We start from the raw sequence: 24,085 nt of genomic DNA on the forward strand, positions 1-24,085 counted from the left end.
GCTTAACATTCATTTCTTCAAAATATCATTTCAATTACTCTCATTTGTCTATATGTTACTGTCTGATAAGGTTTCTTATACCCATATAACTTCTATTATTTTACACGATTTCAAAGAACCCAGTACTACGTACATTTTCAAATTATTTCTATTTTTTACAATTTCAAAATAGAACAGAAAATAGGTTTTATGTTAATTATTTTGTGATGTCACCCCTTGTTATGGTTGCAACTTGAAAGCAATACATTATTATTATTATTATTATTATTAATATTATTATTGGTTCAGTACAGTTGTTAATGTTTCATGCAATTTTCTCACACGAGATCACTATAACTACATGTCACTTTATTTTGGAGACAATCCCACAAAACAAAAAAATAAATTATTAAGTTGAGTTCTAATTGTTTTAGTATTTACTGTAAAGCTGAACCGTACTTAATGTTAACAGGTTAATGTCGCCATGTACTGAGTAACGCTGCATATAAAAAGGTATTTTCAGTTATTTCTAAACATAATTTTCAGGTCTTCTATACCATCTAGTTATTTTGGATAGTTTCGGTCAAATTCCATGTTAAGTACACTTTTGAGTACTAAATTATACTTACTGAAGTAAGGGAAAGTTATGAGCGTGATCAAGCCAGTAGTTTCTTTGATTAGGTGGCCACGTTTCTCGCTGAGGAAATCTTGCAAGATCGCAACATTTCTGCTACTTTACACCTGAAATAAAAGAGAAAGGAAAAATAATTAGTGCGATAATTTATAAAACTAACAGCACTGAACAATTGTGTTCAATGTTATATTCTAAACCAGAGGTTACTAACTGAATACCTCTAAGGTTAACCCATGTTGACATCGTTTGATTGGAGCAGTTTCTTATCTATAGCTAGGGAAAAATTGATGATAAAAAAATCGAAGAAATCAGAACGTATGATCTCTTCTCATTGCTTAATATTGGAGAAAGTTAATATTTTATGATTAAATTCATTTCTACAAATACACTGTTACATCAAAATTCCAGCCTTTTATAAAGAACATAAATTTCAAGTGAAAAGAATCGAACTACCCAAAAGAAGAAAAATTTACAGACATGATATTTTGAACTATTAATTAGTAAATTATTTCAATTTGGAGAAATATAAATATATTTATACAAATATGAACAGAGGCGCCACGGTAGCCGAGCGGTTAGAGGCGAGACCTGCGAAGCTAATATGTATTGTGGTACTGGGTTCGATTCCCGGTCACAAGGCCTTGGATTTTATTTAATGTTAATAAAAGAAATTTACAGTAAAGTATGTTTGCTAGTTGCCTCCGTCCACGACACCTAATTTGGTAGTTGGACGTTAAGCCCCGCCTGAAAAAATAGGCGATTACTTTGCTTACTTACTACTACAAATAAAGACAGCAGCTTTAATACTGTTAAGTCGTTGTGTGTTAACTAGGTAACGAACTTAAAACACACATTGAAACATACAAAATATTTATTCGACTAGGTTTTTATCGTATAAAATAACAACAGCTAGAAGCAAGTAGTAACAGTACAAACAATAAAATGACATTTGACAATACAGGTTGCAACCTTAAAGTATTATGAATACGAAAACAACGGGCCTCCTTGTTGCCGCGACCTGAGCACAATCTAAAAACTCCCCCGGGTTATCTCCTGTTCACCACAAAAAAGGAAGGTGGTAAACATCGATAGCCATTAACTATCGATGTGCCTTAGTCACTATTCACGGATTCCTCTGGGAGCTAGACGGCATCATTGTTAGCGTTCTCTACAATACTAAGACTGTATTGCTAGACAAATTAAATTTTCGTGAAGATTTATTCAATAAAATCATAAATCTTTTTTCAGTCTAGAATTTTTTTGAGAAAGTAGAGCTATATTCTTCCATTATGCCAAGAATTGTTAAATGTTATACGGATTGAACAATTTTGAGAAACAAAAAATTGTCTATTTTTTTGAAGTTGGTCTTAAAAAGAACAAACTCTAATGGATCAAAATGTAGGCCCATCATTGTCTGCGACATCCAGTCATCCATTCTGAACCTGAACCTTCTTAGGCAATAATCAACTCTTACTGAAGACTCTACTGTCTATGCGCCACTGTAGAATCAGCAGCATACTAGGAAACGGTTAAACATACTGGATGTTTCTCTAGACTAGTTCTGCTAGACAATTACAATTTTTTTTTTCAATAATTATTATCAACTATATCCCTACGGATAAAAATGTTACATCTTATTCTGTTTGCCTTCTTCTCCTTTAAACTCCATTAAAGCTTTATCATCCCTTAGCTTGGAAGCAGGCAACGTCCATGGTCTATACTAATAAATGTTGGCATGTTTTACATTGTAATGTTTTTGTTTTACTAAATAACCATTGGGCAATAGAAATAAAAAGGTATAATTAATATTTTGGTAACACATGGCCCAAAGCTAAATGCGCAATTTATCCCTCTCCTAGCCAAAGCAGGATGCCAGTTTTAGAGGTAGGGCTTTGAGATGGGGCCGGGTGTTCCTCTTCGTACCTCTGGCGGATCCGCTCTCCTCCGGATCGTATGTATGCTGTAACAAACACACAGACATAAAATATATATATATATATATATGTATATATACATATCCCCCTCCTCTTCATCCTTACTTGACCTTGGCCTTTAAAAATGGCGACCCTCGTCTCGCGAAAGGATAGGGCTGTTTCTATCCCACTTGCACAATCATTCTTTCTCATTGAGTTGACCTTGAGTTTATATATAGCAAGAGAAGTGTTTTATACTGGCAGGAGTTCCCCCCATTCGAAGACCTCTCAGAGCCGTCCCCACTTGTTCTGTGTTCGTACACATCTCTCTCTTTCCCCCTGAACATATACCATAACAAAACAGTTGGTGGCTAAACTAACCGCAGTAACATGATTTAACTTATACCCATTGGAACCATCCACCCTCGTCTCGTCAACCATTATATTAATTAGCCATAGGTCGTCACTTGGACATAGCCAAATTGTCAACTAGCATTACTTTACAAGATACAGCGTCAATTAAATATAAGATTTATTTTTTTCTTCCAAAAACAAGACACTTCTATGTACAAGGCAGTATAAAATCTACATTAAATTATAAATTCAACAATTTTTTCATGATAATGCTGAGTACTTTCTCATTTCTTTCTTTCATTACTTTCTCATTTTGAGATTTTTTAACGGCAAAATCAATTTTGAGACTTTAGTAGCCAGATGCAATGCCTAATAAAAACTTGCCTCATTTTCTTTATTTGTTTTATGCTGATGACAACACACACGGATAATTTGTTGAAAAAAAAACGTTTTTTGAACTCAGGGGATGTCAAAAAGTAAATTTTTTTTATATTCTAAAATCTGCATGATCCATACATTTCAACTTTAGGCAAGAGGAAGAAAAAATAATTATTAAATTATTAATTTCTTACTTAATTCCTGTTTTGAGAGCATTTAATGATTAATTATATAAAATAAATTCAGAGTGAATTTTTTTATTTGATTGGCAAAAAGATAAATTACTTTTTGTTACCATTTCGGGAGTCCACGGAACAGCTTCTTCAAAACATTACTTAGTAAAAATGTTGGGAGGGCAAACTTGGTCATGAGATTATGTTTTGTAATGTATTAATAATTGACTTGAATTAAGATTAATGATAATGTAATATTATTACCATACTGTAATAATTTAAGCAACAAGTTTATGTAATTTATTTTAACTTTATAGAACTTTGTATTCTAAGCATTATCTTTATTATATTACTGTTAAAATTAAGGACTCAAACCTCTGTTGTTGGAAAAAAAATGGATGCCAAATCTCTAGATAGATTAGGATAGAAAAAACACATTAATGCTAATATATGCCCAAAAGTAATTGTGCTTATAAAATAATTGTAGTAATAAAAGTAAGGTTACTTACTTTCATGATTAAAATAATCGTCTTTCAAGGAGAATGCGGTTACAGTTCAGGATCTCAATCACCTACAAAACCTAGGAATAATTTTTTTAAAATACATTTCGAATATATTGTAAAAACTACAACTTACCAATTAATTCTGTGAAATGTGTACATATCTTAATTTTAGCAAATTTTGCCAAAGTAAAAATGTAAAGAAATGTATATTTTTTTTCAGGCTCTACTTCTACTAAATTTCGTATTGCAGACGGAATTTAACATATACTAGTATTTACTCAAATGATTGCCCCTGTTGACTTTTCGCGTATTACTAGCTTAGATTCGGTTTCAGTAGTTATAAATGAAATTAGATAAGAACTTTAGTTAATGGAGTAACAAAATGTGTTCAGAATCAGACAGAATTCCTTCATCCTTTAATATAATATTACTTAGCGGCACTCAGGAGGGATTTTAGAAGAATGGACTGACTGCTAAGTAAAGATTGAAGACTCAACATAAGTACCATTTCTACTTCTACCTGAGAAACTTAGTCATGGCCCGTCAGAGGTCTATGATCATCCGAATAGCCTCCCAGCCATTGAAGGTAAAACATATGGGAGTAGCTAATCATTAACTTATTCACCTGTCTATGGCCTGAGGTTTTTACACATCATTTCTATGACTCATGGTGTGCCCACGATTTTATTTACTTACCTACTGATGCATTTCAAAATGTCACAAATGGTTTAAGTTCTTTGGAAACTCTACCAGATCCTGCATGTCAGATACTATATCCTCATCAGAATGTACGAGACATCCAGGCAGTTTCATACTGCCCTCAACTTCGTAGGACATAGACAGCCAAAAGGCACAATGGTTTACGTAGTTTACATAATTAATTCCTTCTCTTACTATCTCAAAATAAATTAATTGCAGCTGCAACTGGATGAGAGACTGCACCAGTTTTCCTAACCTCACTTAATATTCATATATTGGGTTATAACTTATAACCTTCAGCTCCGTCTAGGACCTCAGTGTTATAAGTTCAAAATAATGATTAATTTCTGCCACTTCATAATGCTCCAAAACCTCTTCAAATATTTTGTAAACATATTCTTGCCTGGTTTTTTTTTAATACATAATAGCAATGCATATTAGTCAGATACCAAACTGTAAACGGCACACAACTAGTGCTGTAATAACAACACTATTACAATCCTACAAAAATACAAGTTTTCGTGGAAGCCTGTAACATTAATAACAAACCCAATCATTCACCTGTCTATAGCCGTTCTATGTCAATACAATTAACTACATATGTACATGTATACAGTAGCAATGAATCTTATGACAAAGAAATTCTTTATTTTAATGCCATTATTGATGTCAAGAAGTGGCTGTAATTCATGTAAAATTGTAAATCCGTAACAAAAAGAAAGTGATTAAAAGCACCTCTAAATGAGATTAAAGTTACAAAAACTATACAGTCAATAAAGAAGAACGAAAGCTGTGACATATTTTACTCATTTTTTATCAGGCGCCACGGTAGCCGAGCGGTCAGAGGCGAGACCTGCCAAGCTAATATGTATTGTGGTACTGGGTTCGATTCCCGGTCTTAGGCCTTGGATTTTATTTAATGGTTAATAAAAGAAATTTACAGTAAAGTATGTTTGCTAGTCGCCTCCGTCCATGACACCTAATTGGTAGTTAGACGTTAAGCCCCGCCTGAAAAAATTGGCGACTACTTTACTTTTAATTCTTTATCTTGAATCCTCTTGAATCAAGTTAACTCCAACAAGCAGAACTGATGAAGTAAGGTGCAACAACCTAGATCTGATAGATTTTGAGAAAAAAGTTGCCGAAAATGTGCAAAAACGGCATTTTCAAAAATTGTTCTTGTTCTTCTTCTTGTTGTTGTTGTTGTTACCTTTTTTGTAAACAACGTAGCGCCTAAACGCGTGAACCGATTTTCATGAATGAGGTATCATTCGAGTCGGAATGTTATGTAGATGTGCCTTTTGGGGGTCTCGACCCTGTACATGGAAAGGGAGAGGAGTTAGCCCCCTTTATGTAAGGCCCCCTCCAAAATTATTATCATTAATTACTCTGTAAATCTTAGCCCGATTTTGATAAAATTTGGTAGGATGACAGGGTTAGGGCTCCCCTACGTAACATTAAAGCGACGATCTGCTCTTACACCTGTTAAGGGGAAGTATAGCAATCGTTTGTTTAGAAACTAATGGTATTTCCCATCATTTTGTGTTTTATTTCATTATAGAAATATGAGGTTTTACTATTTTAACTTACAATTAATTTTAATGCAACGCCATTATAATTTTATTATTTTTTTGCCACAACACACTTCTACCGTAGCCGTGGCACAGTTGTGTGCCGCGGCGCATAGGTTGGGAAGCACTGCTTAATAGTGAAGATAAAGAAATATTAAGAACTAATTGCCAATAATTTAAACTATGTCAGAAAAGATATTTTAAAAGTTAATTATGCACACTTATGAATAAGTTCATTTAAATATGGATTAGTGCAAAAACGTTTTTCATGTTCTAACCTCACCACATATAAACAATCTCCTTAACAAAAACTTACAGTTTAAAATGTTAAGTATAAGGGTTGATTAAACGCCAAAAGGTACACAAATCAGCGAGTACCCAACATTTCATTAATACTTCATTAATAGTCAAGTAATTCTACTGCATTAATTTTCATTAATAAGTTATTTTTTAGAATTTATTAGATGTCACAGACCCTTATGCTGGCCATTTTCGTCTACAAAATATATGTTCAAGTAGCACTGTAGATTGACTGTAATATCTAGTTATTTATAATAATCAAACTATTAATTACAGGTTAAAAACAAAAAAAAATATGAGGCTAAAAAATTCAAAACTTTTTTTTATAAAAAACTTACATTAATGATTTTATTTTATTTATTTATTTTTATTTTTAAATAAAAATCGTCGGTTTAAGTTCATTCTTCGATTAAAGTAATTGTTATTGTATGAAGTAGTCAAACGTTTATAATAATAGGTAATAATTATCTGGCTTTATCGCAAATAATATAGTTTTCTTCAATTACATTCTCAATCTAGGTATTCATACCTCAATGTTGTATATGTGTAATATAAAGTAAATAAGATATGCATATTTTTAGGACAGCTAATTATTCCAGGATTTTACTATAAGTAAAATTAGGGGGACTAAATTAAATTACAATTGAGAAATGAATAATTATTGTTGAATAATCTACTTGTTATTATCTGTGTATTATTTGTGCTCACGAATATTTCGGTAAGACGAATTCAAGACAGTAGCCTACTCTAACTTTGTCTTTTTCTACTTTAACATGCATGTACGTATATATGTGATTTATCAAAATTATAACAAAAAAATATTATAAATGAAGTGGCCAGCATAAGGGTCTGTGACATCTAATAAATTCTAAAAAATAACTTATTAATGAAAATTAATGCAGTAGAATTACTTGACTATTAATGAAGTATTAATGAAATGTTGGGTACTCGCTGATTTGTGTACCTTTTGGCGTTTAATCAACCCTTATACTTAACATTTTAAACTGTAAGTTTTTGTTAAGGAGATTTTTGTACCTTTTGGATAGATTTTCCTTTTTGTCTATTTTACAGTTACATATCTTCTTTACAGATTTTTTTAAAATTTGGAATAAGCAATTCTATCATTATAATCTGATAAGGTGTTAAGTCGGAACCGTAACTACCACTGGAGAGATCTTTTTATAGAATGATTATAGTTGCGTTCCCCCAAACCATCCTCAATAACAATTTTTTTGAAAAAGCGTTTTGAATAACATAGGAAGGTATTTGTACGTAAATAGCAAAATTAAACTGCGATTTCAGTACTTCCTTTTAAGAGGAGTAAGAAAAATAAACTACGTTTGCAGTACTTCTCCCTAAAAGGCAAAGAGGAAAGATTTTTTAATCGAACGACAATTCATTGATTTAAATCGGTTCACTCATTGATAATTTAAACGATTGCAGTACTTCCTCTTAGTAGGTGTAAGAGCAAGATGGCACTTCACAGCCACGTAGAGGAGCTTTAACTACTTATTCGGGCTGAATTTTATCAAAATCGTTATAGAAATATTCGTAATAATAGTTTTAGAAAGGGTCTTATTTGGGTGGGGCAAACTCCCCTCCTTATGAGGCACGCCGTCGAGACTTTTAAAGTGCAAATCTGTACAAAATTTCGATTCGAATGACACTTCATTCATGAAAATCGGTTCACGTGTCGATAATTTGCAACGATTGCTATACTTCCCCTTAAAAAGTGTTAGAGCTGATCGTCGCTTTAATGTTACGTAGGGGAGCCCTAACCCTATCACCCTACCAAATTTTATCAAAATCGGGCCAACATTTACAGAGTAATTAGTAATAATAATTTTGGAGGGGGCCTTACATAAAGGGGGCTAACTCCTCTTCCATTCGATGTTCAGCATCGAGACCCCCAAAAGGCACATCTACATAAAATTCCGAATCGAATGACACCTCATTCATGAAAATCGGTTCACGCGTTTAGGCGCTACGTTGTTTACAAAAAAGGTAACAACAACAAGAACAAGAACAAGAACAAGAACATTTTTTGAAAAAGCCGTTTTTGCTCATTTTCGGCAACTTTTTTCTCGAAACCTATTAGATCTGGGTGGTTGCGAAAAAATTACAGTTATAAAGGAGGGTTTGGAGTAAGATTTAAAGAAAATTTGGGAATTTTATCTTTTATAGAAAAAGAGAAAAAAATTGTCAAAGTTGGGTGTTTTTCAACGTTACGCTTTTTCGTGCAGTTTTTGATGGTCAACCCTTATACAACTGTCCTACCGGACAGTTTTAATGAATTGATTCTGTTGTATACAGATGGTTACAAGTGAATGCCATCTATACTGACCTACCTAAAGCATTTGATGTTGTTTCCCTTTAAAATTCTTATACATAAATTAGTCGATTGTCAATTATACGAATTTTTTACATAACAAACGTCCTACACTCTTAACAGAGTATGGCTGGAGATGGACAGGAGACTGTTTCAAAAGTAAAACATTTAAAATTTGATCATTATTTTCATGAGAATTAGTGAGTAAGTGAGTTAAAAAATCCTTGACTTTAACATTCGGTAACATGATAAACAAACAAGTTGTGGTATCACTGATTTTATCTATCGCTTCCATAATCTTTTTTGTATTCCTCACCGATTTTGGAGTTTCATTCAAAGAATTTGACTTTAACGATGATGTTTTCTTTTTGCTGAGTCTGGTATGATGAAAAAAAAGAAGCGTATCCCGTTGGATAAAATAAGCGATATTATCCAGCACTGTGGACAAATAATATTTTCACCAGAAGTTGCTATAATTCGTTGTTGTATTCTCTTTTAAAAGAGAAGAAACTCTAAAATTATCTGACAGAAAAAGACATTAATTTTATTTACAACCCGAGATTGATGCGCTTTGCACTTTTGCCCCGGTTATCCTGCTGATAAAAACAGTGTTAATTGTTACAAGATAAATAATTCTCAGAACAAAAAACATCAGTATGATTAACACTTTAAATTATGTAAACTCAAGCGACGCTTTCACACTTATTGCCATTTTTGCATACAATGATTTTTTTTTTTAAGTTCGAATTCCTACTTAACTTTCAATAAAACACTGATGGAGGAAGCTTAACCACATAAGAAAGTACCATACGGGATTGTCACTTAGACTTACTGGATGAAACACTTTGAAATTACATTTTAACGAATGAACTTTAAACAAAAGCTATATTTCAAAGTAACGTTTCATCACGTTCAAAGAAACGTGTTAATGTTAAAATTAGAAGGTTAGTGAAAAAGCTGTTGTGTTTATACTTAGCTATTAGGTTATGACGAGAAATATAACATCTACTGCCCATAGGAATCGATCATCAAACATTTATACTAAATACAGTGTACAGATAAAGATTGAATACAATCGAAAATCCCAAAAACTGAAATCAAGTAATAAAGAAACTGCCATATTGCAAAGTCAACCGCAAAAAACTTTACGTTTTCACATAAACCATTAATTATTTGAAGAGTTTAAGGTTACTAGATTTATTTAAATGGTAGAAGCAAATTCTATTTAGATTAATTTGTATCTAATAATAAAAGGAAATGAGAATATGACTCACTTGGCGCCTTCACACTAATTCACCGACTTGTTTACTGTCCAGCTTCTTAACTAATTCACCCATGACGTAATCCTTCCTTCTTTTTAATCTCATCTTAAATAAATTTACTACTTCATTAAAACTTTTTCTACCAATTATTTAAATTACATAGTAAGGGATTATCGTTTTATCCTTATTTTAGAATTGAATTTTTGGTCTTCTTCTTCTAATCGCAAAGAAGTCAAAATATGTTTATTGCTTTTAGTAATTAATTTATGTATAACTTTTCGAAGTTCCAATTTTTTTCAACATTTGTTCTTATTTTCGTTCGTTTGAATCCTGTAACTGTTAAAATTAGCTCTATAAACATTTGCTTTAATCTCAAATTTACCTCTGGATACATCTAAGAATTATCGAATTAGTTTCTAGCAATTCTGCAATTTTTCCTCATTCAGAGGCTTTGGGCCTTGGGCACACAGAAAGCGGTCTGTAGCAGCGGGCAACGATCTCCGACCAAGGCGGTTAGGCGGTCTAGTTGTATTACACAATTTTGCATCATCTCTACCACCGCGGGCTAGTCTTTGTCGCGACGACAAGAGATCTGGAAGTAATAGGAAATAAAGAATCCAATGTTAAGAAACTTTATTACTCATTTTTTATTTCATTCTCGCGACAGACGAAAATACTAGAAGAACCTATCTTGATGTGACTCCAGTTCGACACATAAGCGGTGATATTCCCCTAATTGTTCTCTCTTCTTAATAATTTCATGCACCCAACTTCGTCTTTTTGCTTTGTCAAGCTAATAGCAGAAGGAGTTGTTCTTCGTCCGAGCTCACACTCAATATATAAAAATTAAAAGAAATAATAAAAAAAGTACTACTTCTGAAGAAGAAAACTGCCAAACTGGACCTCTCTATAAAAAAAAAATCGCGTCCTGTGTGACGTCCCCATGTAGCAGACCACCGCGACGACCGCTGGAACGCTGCCCGACGCGACAGACCGCTTTCTGTGTGCCCAACGCCTTAGGATTTATATAAATTAGTAAGTAAACTTAAATAGGATTAATTACCTTCAAAATTGGCTGTAGATCAAGTAGCACAACTTTTTAAGACGCTGAATTGTTGGGAAATTTTACTTTAGGAGTACTTGAAGCTTTAGGGCGTGAAGCTAAGTAATAGAAATAAAAACACACAGCATATAAGAAATAATATAAATGAATGATCTAAAATGGTGTAAATACAAGTAGCATAGCATAATAGATTTTTTGTTTGTTATAATAATGTGCGATTAATTAACAAATCTATCTAAAAACTCTAAACTGGTTGAAATTTATATTTTGTTCCAAGCGAAAATGCCCAATTAGAAAAAAATCCAATTTGGGGCACAATCAAAAATAAAACAACTTCTTCGGGAGATTTTCTTTTTGAGGTAAGAAATAGGTTTACTATACAACAGTACTAATTGCAGTAAATAATTGGATCGAATTTTTTTAAAAAAACATCAGTCAATATTATTGTAATATCTGTGAAATTAAGGAGCTTTTTGTTATAATTAAAGAAGAACACGCGTTCGTTTCACAAGTCATTTGTTTACTCACATAACCATCCCTATAACCTTCTTCAATACATAACAATTATGGTCACCTTTGAGCCTGGGTTAGAAAAGTGTAAATCAATAACTGTTTTTGTTCGTTTGTAAATATTACTTCCCGGTAGCCCGAAAAGCTAAGATTTGTAAGTGTTTATAGGTACTGGGTTCGATGCCCGGTCTGTGGGCCTTAGATTTTTACTTTAATGGTTAATATGAGAATTTAATGGTAAAGTATGTTTGCTAATTGCCATCATAATTTGGTAGTTGCAGATAAAGCCCGCCTGAAAAAAATTGGCATTACATACTTTGTTTTTTTTAATGTTATATTCTGTGGCTATTTCCCCTCCTAGCTTGAACAGACAATGCACTAAAGAAAAAAAGTCATGACCTTGAAATTACGCGTAGTAATGGAATAAAAAGTTTTATATCTATATATATATATACACAGCCGAGTCAATGACAACAGCGTTTTTCTTCCTATAGACTGCTGTGTTAGCGAGGAAATTAAAGAGCAACGTAACTCAGAAAGCCAACACAGCACACCTTAACCACGTTATTGAACGCAGTTTTATTACATTCACTGTAAAAAAAAATATTCACTTTCTTATATTAAAGATAATAAAATTAAAAGAATTGCAATATTTCCTTTTGTATTTTTTATTATTTCCTTTTATATTTTCAGAAATTTAAATCAGCTCTTAAAACAACTTTACTTTTAGAGATCTACTAACATCTTTTATAATTTTCAAATATATTAGAGGAATTGGTGATAATATGGAACCCTTCTTGGTTTTTGACTTACCTATGCTAGACATTCCAAAAAATGGTATTGCTTTCTCTGGTAATTACGAGGGTCGTTTGAAAAGTCCGTGCAAAAATAAAAATTACTTAATTTTTTGGGGTAAACCTTTTTTATTTTTCAACATAGTCTCCTTTTAGGCTTATACACTTCGTCCAACACTGCTCTAGTTTGTTGAACCCTTCCGAATAATAGAATTTGTCCAAGTCTGAAAAATAGCCATTCGTTTCTGCAATCACCTCCTCGTTTGAATAAAATCTTTTTCCCGCTAGCCATTTCTTCATATTGGGGAACAAATAGTAGTCCGAGGGAGCCAAGTCTGGAGAATAGGGGGGATGTGAAACGAGTTGGAACCCTATTTCTATTAATTTTGCGACCAAAACTGCTGAGGTGTGAGCTGGTGCGTTGTCGTGATGGAAAAGGAATTTTTTGTGGGCCAATCGTGGGCGTTTTTCTTGCAGCTCGGTTTTCAAACGGTCCAATAACGATGAATAATATGCACCTGTAATAGTTTTACCCTTTTCCAGATAGTCGATGAGGATTATTCCTTGCGAATCCCAAAAGACAGTCGCCATAATCTTTCCGGCCGAAGGAAGGGTCTTCGCCTTTTTTGGCGCAGATTCCCCCTTGGTAACCCATTGTTTAGATTGTTCTTTGGTCTCAGGAGTGTAGTGATGTATCCATGTTTCATCCACAGTGACGAAACGACGCTTAAAGTCCTGCGGATTCTTCTGGAACAGCTGCAAACCGTCCTTGCAACACTTCACACGATTTCGTTTTTGGTCAAGCGTGAGCAATCGCGGCACCCATCTTGCGGATAGCTTTCTCATGTCCAAATGTTGATGCAAAATATTATGTACCCGTTCCTTCGAGATGCCCACAGCACTAGCAATCTCACGCACCTTCACTCTTCTGTCATCCATCACCATATCATGGATTTTATCAATGATTTCTGGAGTAGTAACCTCAACAGGGCGTCCAGAACGTTCAGCGTCACTTGTGCCCATATGGCCACTCCGAAAATTTTGAAACCACTTATAAACTGTTCTAATCGAAGGTGCAGAGTCACCATAATGTTTATCAAGCTTCTCTTTAGACTCCTGAGGCGTTTTGCCTTTCATAAAGTAGTGTTTAATCAACACACGAAATTCTTTTTCGTCCATTTTTTGAAAATCACTCGACTTCCTCGATTCAAACGAATGCCAAACACAAAGAAATAGACCGATCTGGCTGTAACTTGGTGTGTGTTCTTCCAAGAGATGCTACTAACTAAACATAATCTCGATACGCGCCAGTGGTGCTATCTCTCTGACTTTGCACGGACTTTTCAAACGACCCTCGTATTAGCCTTATATATTAGTCTTGCAATATTGTCTTCAAATTTACTCTCCTCCAACCACCAGGTGAGCAACCTTCAATTTTATGGAAAAAGTGAAAGTGATGCCTCTAGCTTGAGGTGCGGGTAATATGGTATTTTTATTGCAAGTCGCCGAAGAGTGGGTTTAGGTACAAGGAATAGTTTTGCAGCTTTTTTTAGCCTTATTTTAGAATCTTTTTCTGTTTTTTCCTCAGAAATAGTAATGATTTGCTTGCAATATGTAACCTCTTGAAATTTTCCTACTGCAAGTGTAGAACAGGGTTCCTGAAAAACAAAACAAATTATTATAGTATCATTTCAAGCAACAAGTATAATGAAGTTTAGTATTATTAAGATCACCATAAATTAATGTCCTTTACTATAAAGTATATGAGATGTTCTTTGATTAAAATATGTTTGGAAATTTTTGGAACAACATAGAAACCTACCACAGTAACCAGATGTAAAGGAACACGCAAGCACAGTTTGAAAGAATAGTCGGATCGACAGGCAAAAGAAACTTCCTAAATGGGAACTATAGGTATACATAAAATTACCTAAACTTCTCTAGATCCTATCGAAAGAGAAAGCTACAAGAAAAAGCCCTGCAGAAGTGGTATCAGACTTATTCTAAAACCCTAGTACCAACAGAACATGGACAAATAATGTTAGGACAAAAAAAAAAAAAAATAGTAGTAAAGTATGAGCTTCCGCCCCCTGTCCATAACATCTAATCGGTAGTTGGACGTTAAGCCTAACCTGTAAAATAGGCGATTACTTTACTTACTTGAACATGGGTAAATAATATCCTGTCTATGGAGATACTATGTTTTGTCAGACAGGTATTGCCTTGTAAAAGTGAAACTAATCAAAAAAACAGTCGACCATTTACTTGTTCTCCTAATCCCTACTGAACCCTGGCAGAATACTTTAATTAGATAAGCTAACAGGCGGAGACAATGGCCAGTTTCACATCAAAACCTCATTTCATCGGTTTTATTACAGAGTTTTATAAATTTGTCGAGCAGACTATAAATTTTATTTAATAATTCAACTTCACTCTAAACTGCCTACGGACAAAGGCACAGTTTGGATTTAAAATATCTGATTTCTGTAGTACTACGGAATTTGTATACATCAAGATGTCAAGAGGGTTATGCGACTAACCACACTTGCAAGTTCTGTAACTATGTAGCTCTAAGGTAGGAGTGTCAATCTCAATTAAACCACGGGCCACTTGGTGCAACAGGCTAGATTCACGAGGACCACAACATATTTACAAAATGTTTCCTAGTTTTCCAATATCGGGGGATTCAGAGACTGAGAACAGACAATCTTCATTAAGGTAGATAGATGTTTATAAGTCAATCTTGATCTGTATGCTGTTTTATTTAATTTAGACGGAAATAGTTGCTCACGCAAGGACGCACTCCAAAAATAACACAACATTTGTACAGCAAACATTTTTGCAAATTTCTCACCTAAATAAGAATATATTTTGGGGAATTCCTACTTCGTCTTATAAAACCGAATCATTCTGGAATTCCACTGATAGTGGCAGACATATCGCTTCCAAACTGATCTCTGGAACTAAGTCAGCGCGTTTATACAAGCCCACAGGGCCCCCAGGAAAGGCCCTAGGGCCAAGTGTACACTCGTCTTCAGTAGTTAAACGGAAACTAGGAATTGTGTGTACGATATTTTCCCTCGATCTTCCCCTAAGCGCTATTTCCTTCATAATTTTTTTTTTTTATTTTCATTTAATGTACTCTCTTCATTCCACTAATTCTGAAACGCAATCATTTATTATACCCAATTTTCTGATTAGTATCGCTACACTACTGGATCTCTCTAAAAGGGCTGTAACAATAAATGAAAAGCAACATCAATAAAGCGTAGAAAAAAATAAATAAGAATTTCTGAACGTTGTTTTTTAAATGTGCATTCTCGTAACAAATTGACGGCGACATCTTCTCTTTAAAAGGTTTTATTACCCACAATAAAACATACAATTACCATAAAGTGGAAATAAAAATCAAAAGTTGATCGCCTTTTTTTCTTTCACGCATTTCTTGGTTATAAAACTCCAAATAAAATTTTGTAACTCGTAGTTAATTAAAAATAGAAAAAGTAACAAAATAAAAACCTCTTTATAGTTTGTATTGAACACATTCAGCTTCATGTTGTACACGGCTACTTTTCATTCAAATTATATCTTAAGCATTATTTATTGTTTCAAAACGAGTGAATCATTACGACAGATTTATAACATGAATCATACGAACTGTATAGGTAAAGACTACAACAATAGCTCCACAATTTAGCGTGTAAATTTTAGTAAAAGAAAGAAACTTTAAAAAGCATTTCAGTTGGCGAACATTCTCAATCAATCAGATGATACTCTATAGCAGTGTGGAAGACAAAACAGTTGATTCCTTGAGACTGGCTCTTTGAAATTGTGCTCACACAAAAATATTAGCAAAAATCCAGCTTTGGATAAATGATTTATGGAATTTTTCTAAATTGCAGGACTAAACACATTGATACATTAATTGTTATCTGCTGATGAATTAGGGGGAAAAAAATAAGTCTGGACTAATCACTTATTTTCATTTTCTTAATTCTTCAATGGTTAGTGATCACAAGAAGGCAGTTGCTTCCTAATATAATGGCCAACAAAGAAAACATTACAGTTTAGTAAGAACTTTGTTAACATAATACATGTTATCATGCTGCATTTAAAGAGAAATGCACACAGAATGGCACTAAGCAATAAATATTTTTAACTGACGCTAGTATTTATTTTATTTCAGCTTCAAAACAATGAAGTTCGTAATCTATCATGTGTTATTAAATTCTGATAACTGATATTCTTAACTTCTGATTCTTTTTGACCAGAATTGATAAAACAAAGACAAGAAAGTTAAAGAGCGATTCACTGATAAAGCAAAGCAAAGTAACCAACAAAAAATTATTATTATTATTTTTTAGGCGAAGCTGAATTCAACGCAACCTGTTAAACCTGAATTAAAACAATACGTTTTAATAATTTTCACTAAATGGGCCAAAATAAAAGAGAAAAACTAAGAATTCATTACTCAGTAGTTTGCTGGATCTAGTGACATCATTTGTGCTTGGAGGATTATCCATAGGTTGGCCCCAATCACGATACTTAAGACTAGATTAAGATAAAAGCCTGCCTCCATCAATAGAGCTCACAATATGTTAAATAGTGCTCTTTAATTAAGTACTGTAGATAAATTGTTTTTAATAATCTTAATTTAAAAAATAATACTCTTCTAAAGCTCTTTTTTTCATAAAAAGATTTCTTATAACAGAACAAAGTTATGAATAGATGGAAACACGCAGAAGATGCGAATTTAAATCAATCTACTCAACTCCTTACTCTGGGAAAGCCGGATCCTAAAAATAATAAGAAACTAACTAGAATTACTCAATTTGATTGTTAAAATACGAAGAGCAACGTCTAACATTTCTTTCCGCTAATAAATTAATGTATTAGAATTTAAATAGTAATAAAAATAAAAGGACAATTTTTATTAGAAGGAAGTATAAAAGTAGGAAATGAATATAAGTATATGGTAGAGTGGAATATATGTCTGCCATATTGTCTCTTTCATTATGACAACAAGGAAGATAATTCGCTTCCTGTTACGAGAGTTCAGTGAAGAGTCTGTTCTCCTTCCTAGTTAAAGAGATCAGGAACTTTTTCATTTATAAAATATTATAAGACAGATCGTTAGTCATCTCACTTTAGTTCCATAATACCTAATTAATTATACTTCTTAAAACGTTCATTCTATTTAATCTGCATGAATGTCAAACGGAACTTCTGATTATTCTTGGTGTTTAGTCAAAGTTTTGTCGTTTAAATCTAAAAAATTTATTTATTTATTTTGCCTAGAGCAGTGTTTTCCAACCTTTTTTGGCTGCTTACCACTAGACGGTACATCTTGCACTTCGTAAAAATGATTGTATTTCGTGAAATTTGTTATTCCGAGTGTGTTATTTTATTATTATTATCTTTATTTGTATAGAGATACAATGTATCTGTAACAAAGGAGTTCAAGTTCATGTTCACTTTATAAACTTTGTGAAGTGTAAGATCTTAGTTTTAAAACAATTAAAACTTTAAATCAATTAAAAATTACATGCATATTGTACACAACCTTGTGCTGTTAATTCAACTTTTAATTAGCTTTAATAGCTCATCTGGATCTTCCACTGGCAAGGGCCGGGGGCTCCTAGAAGCGATGTAAGCCCCGGCACTAGCACGGGTAAGCCGGGAGCTGACGGTGACCCTACATTGTGTATAACCCACCTCTCGCTTAATTATTAACACACTGAAGCAGAAATTTCTATATTTCCAGTCAAACTGGAGAAGAAATTCCTATTTTTTCTTTTATTTTGTAATTGTCACTCAAAATTCAGGCTAGCCATAGTGTACAAACCACCTCTGGCTTATTTAATGATTCACAAAAACAAAAATCTCTATCTTTCCAGCTAACTAAAGGAGAATTCCTTATTTTTCCTTTTATTTTGCAATCGTAACTTCAAATTCGGAGTAACATTTGTACAATCTGATTCAAGCATGAATTTCGAATTACCATTACAAAATAATTTTAAAAATAAGTAATTCTTGTCTAGTTTTGAGAAAAAAATATTTGATTTAGCTTTAGTGTATTATTAAATGAGACAAAAAAGAATTGTAAACACAGGGTAGCCTTTAATTAGAACTTACGATTGCATAATTATTGGAAAAATAAGGAATTTTCGTCTAGTTTGACTGGAAAGATTGAGATTTTTACTTCAGTGTATTAAGAATTACGCCTCAGGTAGATTGTATATTTCGAGTAGTAATTTGGAATTACCATTGCAAAATTAATGGAAAAATGAGTAATTCTCCTGTAGATTTGTACAAAAGAATGAGATTTTGACTTTAGTGTATTTAATAACTATGTCAAAACAAGATTGTACGGACAGGGTAGCCCCAAATGAAAATCACCATAGCAAAAATTAATAGAAAATTAAGTAATTCTGGTCTAGTTTGATGTAAATATTGAGATTTCTTGCTTTGTTCTTTGGCAATCTTTCTCCTTCATTTGTTCAAAACTAGGAAGATACCTTCCCTTTTTTTTATTTATAAAAAAAATGTCTTTATTTCGTTTATTTTAATTTTTCTGTAAAAAAAATCTTTATAATATTCAAATATAATTTTAAGTTCATTGGATCTTGAAAACAAAAGGCTTTCCAAAACCTAAGTCGTGACTACTCAAGCTTCGATCTCATTAGGGGGCAGCTTCTTGGCTGAAGTGCACCAAATAAAAAGAAGTTACTGATATGTAAATCTGATTTTTTTAGAAGTTGATGCTGCTTAACGAATTTGCTTTGAGATATTATAAAGTACCTTAAAAGAAAAAATACTTATAAAATAGAATTACCAGTTGGATAAAAATTAAGCAGCGATTTTGTTAACTAATGTGGGTATTTTTTTTTCAGATATAGTCCTTAATTATAAATATTACTCACATAAAAAATAAATAAACAAAATAAAATAATCATCTCTAAGGACATCAACCATGATCACAGACCGTCGTTGGATATAAAAACTAGTTAGGTTTAAAGCTGCAGCAGTAAACTAATTCTAAAACTGCTAAATCAGTTGATGACCCTTTTAACAATTGGGAATTTCTAAATTAAATAAAAATTACCTTAAATATTGTGCAAATTGGTACAGGAATAATATTATTACAAAAGAGTGTTACATAGATTTCCCGAAATTGTAACTTAAACATTGATTGAATAATGTACTTGTTATTATTGCCTTATGTTAGAAATACACTATCATAGATGGAGTTTAATGATTATGTGATCATATAAATAGAACGGATTAATGATGCGTATTAGTCATTAAACTGTAGCACCAGATGCATACAAATAAGTCCCATTCATACTTTAAAGCAGCAATAAACTGAATTCATTAGCCAACGACATTGGATACATATGACTAATTTGACAATATTTAACAGTTAATGTATGACAAATAAAGAGAAAGAAAAAAAAGAGAGTGATAAACGTAACTAATAAAATGAACGAAAGACAATATTAATTGAAAAGGCTAGGCTATAAATGATGCGGGCAATTCTGTAGGGGAATTTAAAAGTCATTCAACATTTCAAGTAAAAATGATATTAATACCCGCATTGGTAATTAACTACCATCAGTTTTCCTTTTCAGTCGAGAATGTCATTTTTGCAAATTACGACAATGATCAGATATGTTATTGGTTGCATTTAAAGAACTAGTAACAATTAAAAATTAGATCGTGTGTTAAAACAAAAGAAGGTTATGTTCAAGTGACAAGAACGTGATTGAACGAGAATTGTAAAAAAGAAGAATACTTCAATATCTTTAATTATAACTAATTTTTGTTTTCTGTTAAATAAACATATTTTTAAAAAAATCTCGTGGGAAAACTCCTACAACTAAAATTCTTATTGTCAGTCCAATCTAATACACAACTTTATCCTGATACTGTATTTTCCAGGACATGCGTTTAAGTTATTTATTTATCAGAACGGCAAGTCATAAATTACTTAATATGGGTAAGGAAGCTGATGGTTACTCTATTTAACAACAAACTGCGACCACCTTGAATATGGAATTATTTTTCAGAATGATTCTATTGCTTCCAAAACAGATACTAAGAATTTGTTATCCGAAGAATTGTTTCAATTACACGTAATTACAGTACTACCCAGTTGGGACTGTCAGTTCTAAACTAAGAGGTGAATTTAATGTACCTGAACTATACGTTCAAGGGTTGATAAAGTCAAGTGTGATAAAGAAAACTGTGCGAAAAGTAAAGAGGACATTTAATACTTCTTGAGTGAGTGACCCACTCTGTCTGCAGTCCGAAAGAGATATGTCTGGGCTTGAAATTCGTATCAGGTTAGTCTGAAATAGACACTGAATATTTGTACTAATTTCATCAGCTTTGTCAGACGGGCATGGAAATATACGTTCCATCTTATTAAGGAATATAACTATATATATATATTACTTTTCCTTTCTGTTTTCATATTATGTTCACACAATGTCAGAAAGCAAATTTTACATCTAGATTTTATTTATTTTTTAAACCAAACTCTGGCAATATAATTAATTTTAAAATAGAAGCACTATTTTATTTAATTTTTTTAAAGGCGAATCAATATCTGAGGTCATTGGCGCTCGGAGCTTTTTTCAGTGCACTGCTGGCCTCCGGACAGTATTCTCTCATTATATACAAAAGTGAGCTGTAAGAAGCTCCGAGGAAACAAAAAATCTAAGGAATAAAACAAGCCGGATTAGAACTTGTGATCTCAGCGTTAGAATTCCGCACATAAGAAAAGCACTGTTTTTTTCCGACGCATCAACTACTTATGAAAATTTGTTGAAGCTATTTATGAAAAAATTCTTTAAGTGAAAAAAAGCTCCTGTAAAGTCGCATTTTTGGGTAAAATGTAAGTTTGTGACAAAAAACTTGAAAGAAAACGGAATACTAAGTTTGAGTTATGTGCATCTTATGATTTTTAAGAATTTTTTGTACACAACTTGATTTAAACAAAAAAAACCATGTATTTACTTAAAAAATACAATTTCGAAAATTCGATTCGATCGCAATACTTTACCCAACTTGTACTGTACAAAGAGAACTTTATATTTGCACACCACTTTATTTTCAATAAATATTTCCAAAGACTACTGTGAAACAACTTCAACATATTCCGATTTTAAAAAGTAAGCAAAATTGTTGGTGTAAGCAGAGAAATAATCCTGCTTATCCCCTCCACGCAGTTAACTGGCAGTGTAAGTAAACAGTTGGCGACCCTACAGCCATAGCAAGCATGTACTCCACTGTCGCTGACCTAGATTCTCTATAAAACAAAAATCCAACCAAGAGAACAAACAATAACTGTAGGCTGTAAAAGTTTTTTTAATTTTTTTTTTACATCAGATAAGATGCAAGTTTATTACACTGCCTATAAAAGTTGTCTTACACATAATGTATACTGTTAGTAGAACACTTTCCTTATGTAAGTTTGAAGTAAACATGCATCGACAATTTATCACTTGTTCAAAAATGTTGTGAAAATAGCGAATTATGTATGTATTAAAGAACAAAATAAAAGTTTTAGCAATTGAGGTTAGATTCATTTAAATATGCCAAATAATAGACAAGGGAACATCATGTAAGTTCTGCTTAATGCTGGGTGTTTTACTTTTAAAGTGGGCAATCACTTTTAGGGATTCTGCACAAGAGCGTTTCTTATCCATCAATACATTTCTCTTTTCCTAATCCTTTAGCTTCCTCTCTCTTACCTTTAGTCCATTTTAGGATTAAACATGAAGCTGACTCCCATTGACTGGTATCATACCAAACACCCCAGTCTATTTTTAAAAATCGAGGATTGCCAAGAATACAAAGTTGAAAACTCATGACTCACCTGCTTTTGCCTTCTATCTTCCTTAATTAATCCATTTCTGAGGCTTGGATTTTTGAATCATTTGATAGGTTAGGGAGTATTTCTTTTCACAGCCACTTTTTCAATTTCACTTAATTCTTGGCGATTTAGGAAGCCATTATTTTTTAAAGTTTTAACCATTTTAACATTTTGCAAGCTGTTCCTACACTATCGGTGATTTTTTTCTGTTGAGAATAGACTGTATTGCATATAAATGGAGTATTAAAATAAATGAAAACAAATGTAATAACATTAAAATTCTACTTAAGGTGAACTATCCTTCGACCCGTTTACCTAAACCTCACCTCTTCCTACAACAGATTGTGTTAAGTACCTACTCTTCATGGACAGACACCTAACCTGGAATCCACTTACCAAACAGTCGATTCAAACTTCTTGATAAATGATCGAAACTTTCATTAAACAACAATCGATTAATCTACACAATGATACTTAACCCTGTCTGGACTTACGGAATGGAACTTTAGGGCTTAGCCAAAGCTTCCAATATCTACAGAATTCAATCTATTCAATCAAAAACAATCCATCTTATCGCAAATGCTCCTTACTTTGTTCCTAACACTACCTTGCACCAAGATCTCCTTAATCCCTCATGCACCCGGCTATTTTAAATTCCACACTTCAAATTGATGGTGATCCTAACCCTTCTCCAGTTTCCCAACTGGATTACCAGGAAATCCTTCAAGGCGGTTGAAGCGCCGGTCATCACGTGATGTTCTTAATAAAGTAAGGGCAAGTACATAATAGTCAAATTTTCTTCTTCGGGAGTTTCACCATTGGTTGTATTCTCCCATCATGCTACACACGAATGTTTAGGGTTACCATTCGTCCTGGATTTTCCTGGACAGTCCCGGGTAAAAGCCCCATATTAATATATGTCCTGGCAAATGTCCCAAATTAAATAATTCTTCATATCGAATATTATAATATTCGATTATACATATGTATTCATATTTATTTTTTTTGAATCCTATTTATATTTATCAATGTTTACTATTTGAATAAATATTATATACTCGTAAAATGAATATTTTTTAAATAAATTTATGTTTTAAAATGACACTTTAAAGAATTTAAAAAAAAAAAAATTACCTGCACGTTTTTATGTGCGCTTTGCACAAAATGAACCCTTTCTATCCCGCATTATGCACGATATAAATGGTCACCCAAATCATGTATCAGCTTCACTTGTTGAAAAAATGTACTGCAGTCTTGAAAATAAATAAAGTTATAATACTAGTTTTAATTGGAGTTTTGCAAACGATCAACCTAAACATGAGTCGCCACTGGCGTGAGGTGAGAAAAAAAATGCAAATGTACCAACACTAAAAATACAAACTTTGAAGCAAACAGGATACTATACAAATTGCAGTATGATAAAAATAACAAGGGCTTTCACGATAGTGTGTTAAAAAAAACAAACAAACAAAAAACTAATTTGGCAGTCACTCTATTGTGTTTAGTTAATTTAGTAAAAAGTCATTTACCTAAAGAAAGAGCGAGGAGAGGGAGGCAAACAAGAGAAATTGATTTCAAGGTCTGTTAACAGAATAGATTAGCCAGAGCGACACTGACAGCCTCATAGTTCCCCTCATAGATATTCTTCTTCATATCTTCTTTTTGAAATATAAAAGAGATGCGCATGACAACTGTGCCTGTCAGTCAACAAAATTTACACTCTCTGGCAAATTTTCAATTAAC

General features: G+C 32.8%; 1 long non-coding RNA gene across 16 annotated transcripts in view; it reads right to left on the bottom strand.

Moving 5' to 3' along the window:
• LOC141452250 (uncharacterized) overlaps positions 1-23,340 on the bottom strand; it is a 93,882-nt gene extending 70,542 nt beyond the window's left edge. For 13 of the 16 annotated variants that reach the window (XR_012457296.1, XR_012457290.1, XR_012457288.1 and 10 more), the window contains exons 1-5: positions 22,346-23,340; positions 11,159-11,256; positions 10,108-10,431; positions 3,941-4,011; positions 609-2,573 (exon numbers count right to left, since the gene is read on the bottom strand). This is a non-coding gene — a long non-coding RNA (uncharacterized lncRNA). Of the gene's footprint in view, positions 1-608; positions 2,574-3,940; positions 4,012-10,107; positions 10,432-11,158; positions 11,257-12,481; positions 12,822-22,345 lie in introns of those variants that run through there. The other 3 variants (XR_012457291.1, XR_012457282.1, XR_012457293.1) reach the window with 3 other exon arrangements.
• Between the last annotated feature and the right edge of the window lie 745 nt (positions 23,341-24,085).

Source organism: Rhodnius prolixus, unplaced genomic scaffold (assembly GCF_049639745.1).
Source record: "Rhodnius prolixus isolate KJV_2025 unplaced genomic scaffold, Rpr scaffold_3, whole genome shotgun sequence".
Taxonomy (NCBI): Eukaryota; Metazoa; Arthropoda; class Insecta; order Hemiptera; family Reduviidae; genus Rhodnius; species Rhodnius prolixus.